This window comes from Canis aureus, chromosome 29, assembly GCF_053574225.1.
Source record: "Canis aureus isolate CA01 chromosome 29, VMU_Caureus_v.1.0, whole genome shotgun sequence".
NCBI lineage: Eukaryota > Metazoa > Chordata > Mammalia > Carnivora > Canidae > Canis > Canis aureus.
Genome location: NC_135639.1, coordinates 9240785 through 9253118, shown reverse-complemented (window position 1 = coordinate 9253118; position 12334 = coordinate 9240785). Strand labels below are relative to the sequence as shown.

Sequence of the window (12334 nt, the reverse complement as noted above, 5' to 3'; positions counted from 1 at the left end):
ACTGTCCTTCACGTCACAAGACCCTTTATAGGCCTGGAACCTGCCTACTTTCTGCTGTCCTCTCTTCCCAAAGCCCCCTGGCAGGGGACCTGCCTCCCAGAAACATGCCACTATTTCTTGGCCCTCCTTTCTGTAGGGAATGAGGCTACAGAGATAATTAAGGCATGGTCCCTGTCCCGAGGAAATCATGGTCTCCTGGCACAGGCACCCCTATAATTTAAAAATGGCAGTAGTGGTCACAGAGGAGAGAGGTTCACTTCTCTCTGAAAGTCCAGAAAGGTTCCAAAAGATGATGAGTTTTGACTGGGGTATTAATGGTTGCCTCTCAGGGTAGGCGAGTTTTATTGGTAAGGAGTTTAGGGAGTAGGATGGGGCTAGAGGGAAAAGCCATCGTGGGCAGAGGAAACAACATGAAAAAAGAAACAGAGGGAAAATAATCAAAATGTCCATCAACAGGAGAATAGATAAACTGTGCTTTATTCATAAAATGAAATATTACATAGGGGGTAAAAAAGAAGACCCTATTACAGCACTCAAGGACATAGATAAATCTCACAGACGCAAAGTTCAGCAAAAGAAGTTAGACGCCAAAGAGTACATGACATGGTGTGTAATTACAATTACATGAAGTTCAAGAACAGGTCATACTGATCTATAGTGATAGAAATCAGAATAGTGGTAATCTCTGGCTGGCATAAGAAGCCTTTTGGGGTGTTAGAAATGTATCTTGGGGCACCTGGCTGGCTCAGTCGGTGGAGTATGCAACTTTTGATCTCAGGGTTGTGAGTCCAAGCCCCACGTTGGATATAGAGATTACTTAATAAAATCTTAAAAAAAAAAAAAAAGGGCAATGTATCTTGATCTGAGTGGTGGTTACAGTTTATTGTGCTTCAAACTTAAGAGTTGCAGATTTTGCAGTATGTATTCGTCATCTTGGGCTGCTGTAACAAAATAGGGTGGCTTAAACTTATTTTTTTTAATATTTTAAATCTTTCAATATTTTTTAAAAGATTTATTTATTTACGAGAGAGAGAGAGAGAGAGAGAGAGAGAGAAACGCAGACACACAGGCAGAGGAAGAAGCAGGCTCCATGCCAGGATCCTGACGCGGGACTTGATCCCGGAACTTCAGGATCACACCCTGGGCCAAAGGCAGGCGCTGAACCGCTGAGCCACCCAGGGACCCCCCTCTTTCAATATTTTAAATAATGTACTTCTCACAGTTCCGGAGGCTGGGAAGTCCAGTTTTACTGACATGGAAATGTGATTCAGTCCTGGGTGAGGGTTTTCCTGGCTTGCAGATGGCTGCTTGCTCCCTGAGTCTTCACATTGCTGGGAGGCAGTGGGGACAGCAGCTCTGGTGTCTCTTGTTACAGGGACACTAATCCTATTGGGTCAGCCCCTCCCCCTCCTTATGACCTCCTTTAATTTTAATTACCTGCATAAAGGCCCTATCGCCAAATACCCTCACATTGAGGGTGGGGGCTCCAACATACTAATTTGTGTGTAAACAACAACAAAAGAACGTGTGTGTGTGTGTGTGTGTGTGTGTGTTGGGGGTGGGGGACACAATTCAGCCCATAACACCACATTGAAGTCATATTTCTAAACAATACAAAAACAGAGAAAAAATAATAATACCCCAAAGTCAATTCCTCTCTGCCAGAGATTCGAATGCAGTCGGTCTGGGGTGGGGTCTTGTCCCAATACTTTTTTTTTTTTTTTTAAAGCACTCCCAAGGATCCTACTACGCAGCAGGGCTCCAGACGCTAAGACGGCCTCGCCGGGCCGCTCTAGGCCTTGAACCTGGCAGGAGGAGCCGCCGCTGCGCTTATCCTGGAATGCACAGACTGCAGTGCCGGATAAGGAAATCAGTGCAAAGCTCTCTTTTATCTGGAGGAAGTCGTGCATGAAGTGCTGGTGCAGAGGTGGCTGCTGAGGTCCCAGCGCCGGGCCCTTCGGGCTGGTCCGGGGGCCGCTGCACCGGCTCTCGGCCCGGGCCCTGCGCGCACCTGCACCGCCGGCTCCTGGCGGGGGGCCCAGGCTTAGCATCTCTTTTGAGCCTCAATGTAGCCCCGCTGAGGAGGCAGGAAAGCCGTGATTGGAATAAGCCGCGGTGGCCCTGGGTGAATAATTGTGAATGGAATCCGCGCCGGAGACTTGTGGTTCTCACAGCTGCAGGGTGGGGAGGATGGGGGGGGGGACCACCATGGGAATTCGGGGAGTATTGTTCAGCGCGGGCTGCACCTTCCATTGTTGGGCTCTAATTACAGCTTTTGTTTCACCATAAAGTACAGTTATTAAATGCTGGCCGGAACGGAGCCGTCTCTACAGGCCAGGGGGGCGGCGAAGGCACGCTATTTTTAGAGCTACCCCTGCTGTGCTGGGGGAGGGGCGGGGGGTGGGTAGGAACCTGCCAGCTTTGGGGTGAAAGCGAATTCTTTCTGAGGGAGGCGGACAGCGCTGAAAATGAAGAAGCCATCCCCGTCCTGCTCTGGTCTCCAGAAGTCCCTTTATTTATACATATTTACTTTTGCAGCCAGAAGGGGGTGTGGGGTAAACTTGGGAAAGCAAACTGAAGTCCCCCTGTATTATGAGTCAAGGTCTTCCAGCGAAACAGACTGATTGGGACATAGATATAGAAAGATATAGATAGACAGTAGGCGTAAAGATACAGACATATGAGAAAGGAGGCTTTTTAGAGGAATTGTTTCAGGTGGCCATGGAGGCTGAGAAGTCCATGATCTGCTCTCTGCAATCTGGAGAGCCAGGAAACCTGGTGGTGTCATTCAGTTTGAGTCCAGGAGCACGGATGTCTGAGGGCAGGAGAAGATGGATGTCTCCTCGGCCCAGGCAGCCACAAGTTCACCTCCCTCCACCTTTTTTGTTCTTTTCAGGCCCTAAATGGATTGGATGATGCCTACCCACATTGGGGAGGGAGATTGTTACTCAGTCTATCAATTCAAATGTCAATCTCTTTCAGAGACATTGTCACAGATACATGCAGAAATAATGTCTTACCAGCCATCTGAGCATCAGTCAAGTTGACACATAGGACTGGCTATCACATCCCCCTTGCGCTGGCATCCTTGGTCCCTCTAAGGGAGCCTCTCCACCTTCCCCAATACCATATCCACAGGATGCTGCTCTCTAGATGTACCAAACTCCTCAAGATCCTGGACCACAATGATACCTCCATCCCAGTCCCCCCAGATATGTGTGTGTTTTACAGCGATCAAAGTAATTATGATCACTTTGCCAAGTAATCAAAGTGTTTTAAGTGTTTTAGAGCAATCAAAGTAATTCAAGAACCTACCCACTGCCCAGGTGAGAGATTCTAAAATGTATCATTCGTCTTGGTCAGGTAAGCTCAGGCATCTTATTCAGGTAAACTGAATAAGACAATCGTGTATATCGGTGAAGCCATTAATGTGTCCCAGACACCTTGCTAAGAGTGCATATTTGCTAACATGTGTTATTTCATTTAAGACTCATGATGAGCTGTAAAGTAGGAATTATTATCCACTCCAGTTTACAGATGAGGAAATGTTGAGGATCAGAGGAGTAAGGTAAGGAGCCCAAGGTCACAGCTGGTCAGTGCAGATGGACTTCAGAGCCCTAGCTCCTAGGGGAGCCCCTGTCTTGGGGTGGGACCCACGATGTCCACAGGGTTTGTGCTGGGAGCTGTGACTTCTGCTTCTCTTCCTCTGGGGCCAAGACATGGCAGCCCTCCCAAGTGCTTGAGGCATTGGTTCTTGTTGTTGAAGGCAAATATACTCTTCAGATAAACACAAAGATGGATGAGAGAATCCAGTGGCCTTTAACTCAAGGAGGAGCTTGGTTGAAGTGGGACAGGTGAGTTGCAGGGGTCTGAGGAGGAATTCCCACAGGCCAAAGAATGTGTGAAGCCCTAGATGGACTCATTCCCAGATCCTCTTCCAGCTCTGTCTGGAAGAAAGAGCCCTTTACCTTCTAGACTGTTCCTCTACTTAAGTACCCAGCACTGGCCCTGGACAAGCACCTTGGCTTCAGAAAATCTTCCTTTTCATGCTTTCATGCCACACTGGAGCAAGAGTTTACAAGTTTGGATGGGAGCAGGCATTCTGTGCTTCACAACTTTAGGGCTTACCAGCATCCCAGACCTTCCACATGTGGTCAGGATAATTAAAGTAGGACCTTACTGGGGAGTGTGATGGGGCTGGAGCCTCACCAGACCCCAGAGATCACGGAGGTGCTGAGGAATTTTAGAGGTTCTGTAGAATAGGGGTCCTAAGGCAGGACACCCCTGCTTCTGCTCCCTAAAAATCTTGGAGGCAATTATCTGTCCTTATTCCTTTTTCTTTTTTTCCTTGTTGAGCCTGGAGTTTGGGTTGGCTGCTGACCTGTTCTGAAACCCTGTTCTCATACCTCTGTGAACATGATTTGTGCATAGTCTCTCATACCTCTTCCCTGAAGGATTGTGCTCCAGCCTTGGGACACAAGAATAAGCTCCAGAAGGAGCATCCAGTCACCTGACCTGTATTCTGGGCAGGTCACTTAATCCCACCCCACCCTGGGTAATTACTGAGACTCATCCTTCCTATCGCTTGGCTGAAGTCCAGTGCGTGGGAAGGCTGGGAGGGCCAGCTTTCTGACTCCTTAACCAGAACAGCAACCCCACTGACTGCTGCGGGATTCATCTGTACACTGAAAAACAGGGAAGAGCTCTTTTTTACTCTCTGCCACCCAGTTTCTGGAAGGGACACCATAGGAACAAAGCTGGGTTTGCAGACTGTTTGGTTCATGTTCAATGCTTGTTTTATCTTGATTCTGATTTCTAGTGAGAACAGGGGTTTACTTCTGGACTTCCTTCTTCTCTCTACTTCTGATTCTGACTGCCCATGAAGTAGGCTGGCGGCCTTCATCATTGAACAGATATTTCTGTCCTAGGCACGGAGGATAGGGTGATGAACAAAACTGATAGAAACTGATAGAAAAGGGTCACATTCTAGAGTGATGTGCAGAAAATAAACGAGATAAATAAGTAAAATACATAATGTATAGGAAAGGGATCAATGCTAAGGAGAAAAATATAAAGCAAGGAAGAAAGACATGAATTGTCCATGAGGGGAGGTCAAATATTTCAGAGGTGACGAGCGCTCAGTGACTTTCTGTGTGATTTTTGGATCAGTCATGTGACTTGTCTACACTGCCCTACTTTGTGTTGTCAAAAGGGTTAATTCTCTGTGGAGGATCCTGGGTACTGCATGTAAGCATACAGAACGGACTTGATGAATATTTTCGAATGAAACATCAAAGTGCTTTACACACTGAAGGTGTGATGAGGAGGAGAAGAGTGATATTTTCAAGGTAAATTGCAGATTCTTGAATTCAGACTCCTCCTCTCCTTTTTCTTCAGATGATGAGTAGCCATGGAATATGCCAGCATTCCTCAGTGCTGTCTGTGGGTCCTGGATGTTCTGGGTTTGTTCTCAGACTGTAATTTCAACAAGGGAATATTCCACATACTTCTTCTTTTTTAAACACCAAGAGTACTGTTATGTAATAAATCTCTCCATCCAAAAACAGGCTGGAGGAAAAGGAGAGAGAGGAGTATTATTATGGTTGTTATTATTATTATTATTATTATTATTATTATTTTGGTCACTACATTAATTGGCTGAGCCTGAGCCTTCCCTACAGAAGGGTGTTAACAGGTTCTGGTTATACTGCAACCTCAAAGTAGCGTTGGGGTTACCTGGCTGTTTGTCTTTGGGCAATTTGAATCACTTTTCTGGCTCTCCTCATTGTTTGTACATGTGGCTCTCAGTATCAAACAACCTTTGGGGCTTGTTGGGCAAAAACCAAAAAGGAATAATTTAAGTTCACTCAATAAATAATGTCCTGTCCAGAGTGAATGAGAGGCTCTCTGCTTCAGAGGTCTGATCTCTGGGCTAGGGTTTCCAGATCAAATACATGCTAAATTTGAATTTGAATTTCAGATACATAGGGGGGTTTTGTTTGTTTTTAGTTTAAGTATGTCCCAAATATCTGAGAATCTTTGAGGATTCCAGAGCTGGAGACTCGCTCCAGTCCCTCTAGTGAAGGAGGGCAAGCTCAAATGTCTAGAGGAATTGGAAAAGTGATATCTGGATTTTTATGTGAAATTATCCTTTCTTTTATTTTTTAAAGGTTTTATTTATTTGAGAGAGAGAGAGCATGCACAAGCAGGGTTGGGGGGCGGGGGGAGGGGGAAGCAGACCCCCCTCCAGCTGAGCAGGGAGTCCAATGTGTTGCTCAATCCCAGAACCCTGAGATCATGACCAGAGCTGAAGGCAGATGCTCAACCGACTGAGCCACCCAGGTGCCCCCAAATCGTCCTATTTTTAAATGTTAGCCACACAGTCAGTTTATAAAAATCCCAAACCGACTGTTTGAACTAAAGGAACCAGTGCTCTGGCCAGTTTATAAACTATTATCAGGCCAAACACTTTCAACCACTATCCGGATGAAGAAATGAAGCTTTAAGAAGACAGGTGTCAGCAAGGCTACAACAGCTAAGGTTTCTCAAAAGATAACAGAACCGTCACCTTGGAAATGTTGAAGATGAGCAGTCTGAGAGAGCCAGGACAGGAGCATTCCATGGAAGGTGTATTCACCTCCATCAGCTTATGGGACTCTGAGAACATTCTCCATGTTCAGCACTTGGAATCACTGAGAATCAAGAAAGGCAAAGTGTCACCCTCTGCCTAAGGTCGCACAGGGAAGTCTCTTCAGATAAGTCTAGGGCCATTTTTCACTTCTCCTTTGATTCAAATGACATAATATCTTTAGGATCCTAATAAAGACGAACTCCAGATCCAATTTTCTGCTTCATAAACAGAAGGGAGTCAGAAGGCCAGGCTGAGTGCCCAGACTTTTAACCCAGTTCACAAATAAAGAAGGAGGTAAGTCGTCAAGATTCAGCCATGGAACCAGGTCATCGGCATGTACCTCGTGTCTTCTGTCTCAGCAGCTGAACAGCTTGTCCTGCCACTGAACGTCGCCTTGTCTCCTGTACATCTTCACATAGGAAGGATGTCCTGAAAGGCATTGATGATAAAGTTTTTGAAGGGGGGAAGGATGTGATCTAAAGCTGTGCATGGGGAAGGAAAGGAAGGACGCAGATGGAACAAATATTTATTGAGAACCTAGCGTGTACCATGCACTTTGGAGGGTGTGGCATATAATTCTTCCCCAGCTCTTTGCCTGTCTGAATAATGCTCATTTTTCAGGTTTCGGCTCAACACCTTCCTAGAGTACCCCTCCCTCTCTTTAACTTGCTCTGTTTCTCCACTGCATTAAAATCTTGCTTATTTAAGGACCTGCGCCCCCTCACAGATTGCAGGCTCCACGAGGGCAGGATGGTGTCTGTCCTAATCTCAAGATGTACACCTAGCGGGTCTCATGAGATTCGGCGCATAGCAGGTGCTCAACAAATAGGTTAGGTATTCTTACGAATAGTCACGAGCATACACATTCATGCTGCAACTGTCCTGAAAGAATCTGAATTCTTCGTTCTGTACGTTTCCCTAAGCGCCCTTGTCCTACAAAGTTAGGAAGCTGAGCTACTAGCTCTGGGGGAGAAACGGTTATGAGCGAAGAGTTGGCGCGCAGAGCTGTAGAGGGGTTTTCCTTCAGGTCACGCAGTAGCCTGCGTAGGGATGCTTCCTGGACCGATGATGGAACAGCTTGCAAACAGATGATGCGCACACGAACCAAGCCTGTCTTTAAAGATCCCAGGGCCGCGAAGCTTTGGGCGATGACGTCACAGAACCCCGAGCTCCCCCGCCCCCGCTCCACGTCCGCCCCGCCCACTCCGAGCCAAGCCCCTTGGTGCTCCAAGACTACCAATCCCAGGAGGCACCGCAGCGCAGGGGCCCAGAGCTCCCCGCGCAGTCCGCCCCGACGCGCCGAGGCAGCCTCCTCTGGAACTAGGAAGACGCCCCAGGCCCGGCCCGCCACGCCGCCGGGACCGCGCGCGGGGCCTGCCGGGACTTGTAGTCTCCGCGGGCTGGGCGTGCGGGCTCCGGAATCTCGGCCGCCGTCTGGGGGCCGCGGCGGCGCGGGCGCGCGTGCGCAGTGCGCGGACGGGCCGTCGCGGGCGCCGCTCCGGCAGCTCGGAGCCGGTGGGAGCCGGGGCCGCGGCTGCGCGGTGCGGAGGGCCGAGGGCCGACGTGAAGTTGGGCGTGAGAAGCGCGGCCGCTCCGGGGCGGGGTGGGCGGGGCCGGGCTCCGGGAGCGCCGCGCCGGCTGGGGGAGAGCAGGGAGGCGTCCGCGCGTCCGCCGAGGGGCCGGCGGGCGCTGGTGAGTGCGGGGCGGCGGGCGGCGGGCGGCGCGGCGGCCCGGGCTGCGCCGCACCTGGGCGAGGCCGCGGCGCCCGCTCACCTGCGCGCGCGGGCTGCGGGGCTGCGGGGCTGCGGGGCTGCGGGCTGCGGGGCTGCGGGGCTGCGGGAGGGGGCGGTGTCCTCTTCCCGCGACTCGTTTATTGTTTCTCCGACTCGGCCCCCGGCGGCGTCCGGCGCGGGAGGGCGGGGGCCCGGCCGGGGCGGGCGGCGGCGCGCGGCTCCCGGGGGCGCCGTGCGGGGATTCCCGGCGGCCGACGCCTGTCGGGGCCGCTCCGCCTCCGGGGGCTCGGCCGCCGCGGGCAGCGTTTCCTAGCGTCTTCCTGCGCTTTCGCTTTAGGACTCGGCGAGGCGGCAGGCGGCCCCGCCCCGGGCGGCGGAGTCCGGCTTCACCTCCGCGGGTTCGCGGCGCGGGGGCCGCAGGTGCCTCGCCCAAGGTCACGCAGGTAGGAGCGCGGAGGCGCCCGGCTGGCACCCCGGCCCCGGAGCCTGCAGGCCAGCTGCCCGGCGGCCCTCGGCGGTTTGCGGTTTCTCGCCGATGCTTTCTATTGACCCTCCTGGATAGGTCGTCAGCGGGGGAAAGTTGTCACAGTGAAAACGGTCCTGTTACCTATAGCGCCCGTTGCCTTCGTGGAAGCGGAGTGGCGCGGAGCCGCGGAGCCGAGCATCTGCCCGGGCTGCGCGCGGCGCTCGACGCTCCTGCTTGGGGCGACCCGGGGAGGCTTGAGGCCGGGAGGCGCGCGCAGCCGGGGCCGGCCCACGCTCCTCTCCCCACCTTTCTTGCTCTGATCGATCGGTCGCTGGATCGTCGCCCGCTTCTGCAGGACTCGCTTTGTTTTAATGAAGTCAGCTGCCTTTGTGAATTAGTTTTCTAACTAGAAGATCTTATTTCCTGTGTGTTTAACGACTGGAACAAGCAGCGCACTTAGGAGGTTGATCACCATTGTCCTTCTGTCTTGCAACCTCTGATCCGTCGGCTTTATTACTCTCCACCCCCCACCCAGGGGCTCAGCTTACATACTTTCTATGTAGGTGTAATGCCCCTGAAAACACTGGAAAGCGAAATTTGGCCCAGCTTTATAGGAATGGGAGAGAAACACGCAGAAAATCAGCCTGGGAAGCTAGAGAATCTTGATTCTCTAGAAATCAAGGGAAAATCTAGAAAATCATTCCGTGAAGCCAGAAATCAAGCTGTGAAGCTTTTCTTCCCGATGAGAAAGGCTCTAAGATAGGAAGATTCATTCTAAAATGCCTGTTGGTTTTCGTGCTCCCAATTTTCGTATTAATACACTTGTGCAGAAAAAAAAAAATATTTCCCCAAATAAAGTCTGTTTAAATAGTCCTCATCTTGGCCAAATCTTCCCAAGGAAAATTACATTTTAGGATATTTATAGATTTAAACAAGGATGCCTGAGCTTAGTGGAATTCGAGTTAATGGTTAATTTATTTTATAGTGCTATAAACCCTACAGAATATCCATTGATGAGGTTTCTCTTGAAGAGCGAGCCATATCAAGGAATATCGGGGAATATAGCTGGGAATTTGCTTTTGGTGGCAAGTAGTGGGTAACTTTTGGGACTTGAGGAGTTGTGATTTATACGTATTGAAACTGCTTCATATTGCACTTTATCTTGCTAATTAGTGGTTTTATGGTTGCTTTGGGGGGAGGGAAGTAGCAGCTTTGTATCTTTTTATCCTCCAGCTTTAACAATGTAGCAACATAGGAAAGAGAGGTGGTGTGTCCATTGGAAATTGTCATAGACCAGGAGAGACAGTAAAACAGGATAAGTATACAATTGTTAGGAAACTGCTATGAATTCATAAGCCGGAAGGACCTTTTTAGAAATGTTTAAGGACATTAAGAATAGCATTGGGCTATTTTCTTTAAAAAGCCGCTGTGGGCAGCCCTCCCGTGTTTATTGTTAACATATAGGATATGACAATATTGAAGACTCCTGGGAAAATATTTAGGAAAGATGGAAACATTTTATATTTTTACAGAGGCTTTTCCTCTAGAAATGTCTAATGCAGCTTAAAAACAAAACAGAAAAGGACTTTTACTTCTGCCTGAAAGTTCTTTTAGTCCTGCTGCAAAACTTGTATTTTGACTGTATGATGATTTGAACCCAGAATGAAATCTATGAAATAACCTATTAACATATTTTAAGTTGGACTTTGATAACGAAATATTACTGGATTTTAAGAAGATTTTATTCATTTATTCATGAGAAACACAGAGAGGCAAAGACATAGGCAGAAGGAGACGCAGGCTCCCTGTGGGGAGCCCGACGTGGGACTCGATCCCACGACCCTGGGATCACGACCTGAGCCAAAGGCAAATGCTCAACCACTGAGCCACCCCGGCGTCCCAGAAATATTACTGGATGTTAAATTGTTGTTCTGATTTAAATCTGTCATTTAAGAATGAGAGAGAGAAATTGTATTCTGAATACAATATAGTAATTATTCAGATGTGATAACATTCTGCTTTTATGAGGTCAAAACTTCAAGTGCTATAGTAGTAACTGCCTCAGCTTTGAGCTGAAGTAACATACAAATACTCCTCCACATGCTTGAGCATTTTACTTCTGTTAATATTAAATTTTGATTTTAAATTTCAAGATGATTCTCCTATTTCCGATCTGCAATAATAAAATGGCTTCAGTAGGAAATAAATATTAAAGCTGAGTTTTTAATTGTTTTGACCATTTGTAAGTAAACAGCATTTAGAAAGGTATTGACATGATATCAGAGAAGAGTTCTTAGGACAGAAACTTCTGGTAGTTTTAGATGCTTGTATGTAATGCTTAATTATTTTTAGAAACATAGAAATATGGGATGTTTTTATCCAAAAATAAAAATTTCTGTTGATTCTTGTTATAGCAGTAGGACTCTGTTGTGCTTAATGAGTAACATTAAACCATTGAACTCTGAGTAATATTTTTTCCTAGTAGCTGCTGTGTCGTACAGAATATCTGAGCTTATAATTCCTAGAAGATATTTAAGCAAACATATTTGCTGTTTATTTTGATGAGCCTTTTGATTAGTTGAATTGCTTTGATTCAGGGAAATCGTGTTTGGGGGATTTTATATCAGAATTTGAATTGGAATGTCTGTTGACTGTAAAAGAAAGTCAGTGTCATTTAGGATATTTTTTAGCATTTAAATAAGCCTTAGAGTCTTATATATTTTTTTCCTACACGGAAACCTTGTAATTGTCACTGTGATAGTTTTATTTTCCAAAAAGTTGTGGTTTTACCCCTTACACAGCCTAGCCTCTTAGCGTTTCACCAGTGAACTCTGGGTTCTGTGCTCAGTTTACCCTGTCCTCGAAGAAAGGACAGTCACAGGCACTTAGAACTGGAAGCAGTCTCAGAGGACTTCTAATGTAGCGTCTTACCCAGTACAGTAAATCCCCTGTGAGAATGTTCATGTCTGGTGTTTCCTCTCATTACTAAGGGCATGATGCTGTTCCATATATCATCAGGTTAGTGAGCAGTCTGAGCTTGGTGAAAACAAACAGAAGACAGTTTTATTTTTCACCATTCACTGCTTTCAACTATGATATTCATAGGATCTTCCTCCCCCTCCCCACCCCGAACCTCATAACATCGTGGACAAATGATAGCTTTTTCCATCATTTATAGCTATTAAAAGCTCCAGTCTGTCTATTTCAGTTTAAACCTTCAGTCTCCTATTCAATTTTAAGTTCCTCTCCTCTCTTACCCCAGTGTCAAGCCACTTAACTACTTGAACTACTTGGAGTGGGGAGGAATTGTGGTATGCTCCCAGAATTCCTCTTTCTCTTTCCTCTTCTGGATCTACTTGGTTAGGGACTTGTAAGAAGAAAAATGGAAAAAGAGAAGTCTATCTTACTGGGTGCTGTTAAAGCCCTCTTTTGATTAACAGTGGCAAAACATTGATGTCCACTGATAGGCGTCCACACTGGACTCTCACAGAGAGACTCCCCACT

At 47.8% G+C, this 12334-nt stretch overlaps 1 protein-coding gene and 1 long non-coding RNA gene across 11 annotated transcripts in view; one reads left to right on the top strand and one right to left on the bottom strand.

The window, feature by feature from the left end:
- Positions 1-5023: 5023 nt before the first annotated feature.
- LOC144301000 (uncharacterized) lies at positions 5024-7908 on the bottom strand. The gene is made up of 2 exons (XR_013367740.1): positions 6569-7908; positions 5024-5568 (listed from the first exon to the last, which is right to left on the bottom strand). It is a non-coding gene; the product is annotated as an uncharacterized LOC144301000 (long non-coding RNA).
- Positions 7909-8099: 191 nt separating this feature from the next.
- Positions 8100-12334, top strand: part of PLEKHA1 (pleckstrin homology domain containing A1) — a 56160-nt gene continuing 51925 nt past the window's right edge. For 7 of the 10 annotated variants that reach the window (XM_077877347.1, XM_077877350.1, XM_077877348.1 and 4 more), the window contains exon 1: positions 8179-8323. The gene's annotated coding sequence lies outside the window, so the exon portion shown is untranslated. Of the gene's footprint in view, positions 8324-8657; positions 8808-12334 lie in introns of those variants that run through there. The other 3 variants (XM_077877344.1, XM_077877342.1, XM_077877341.1) reach the window with 3 other exon arrangements.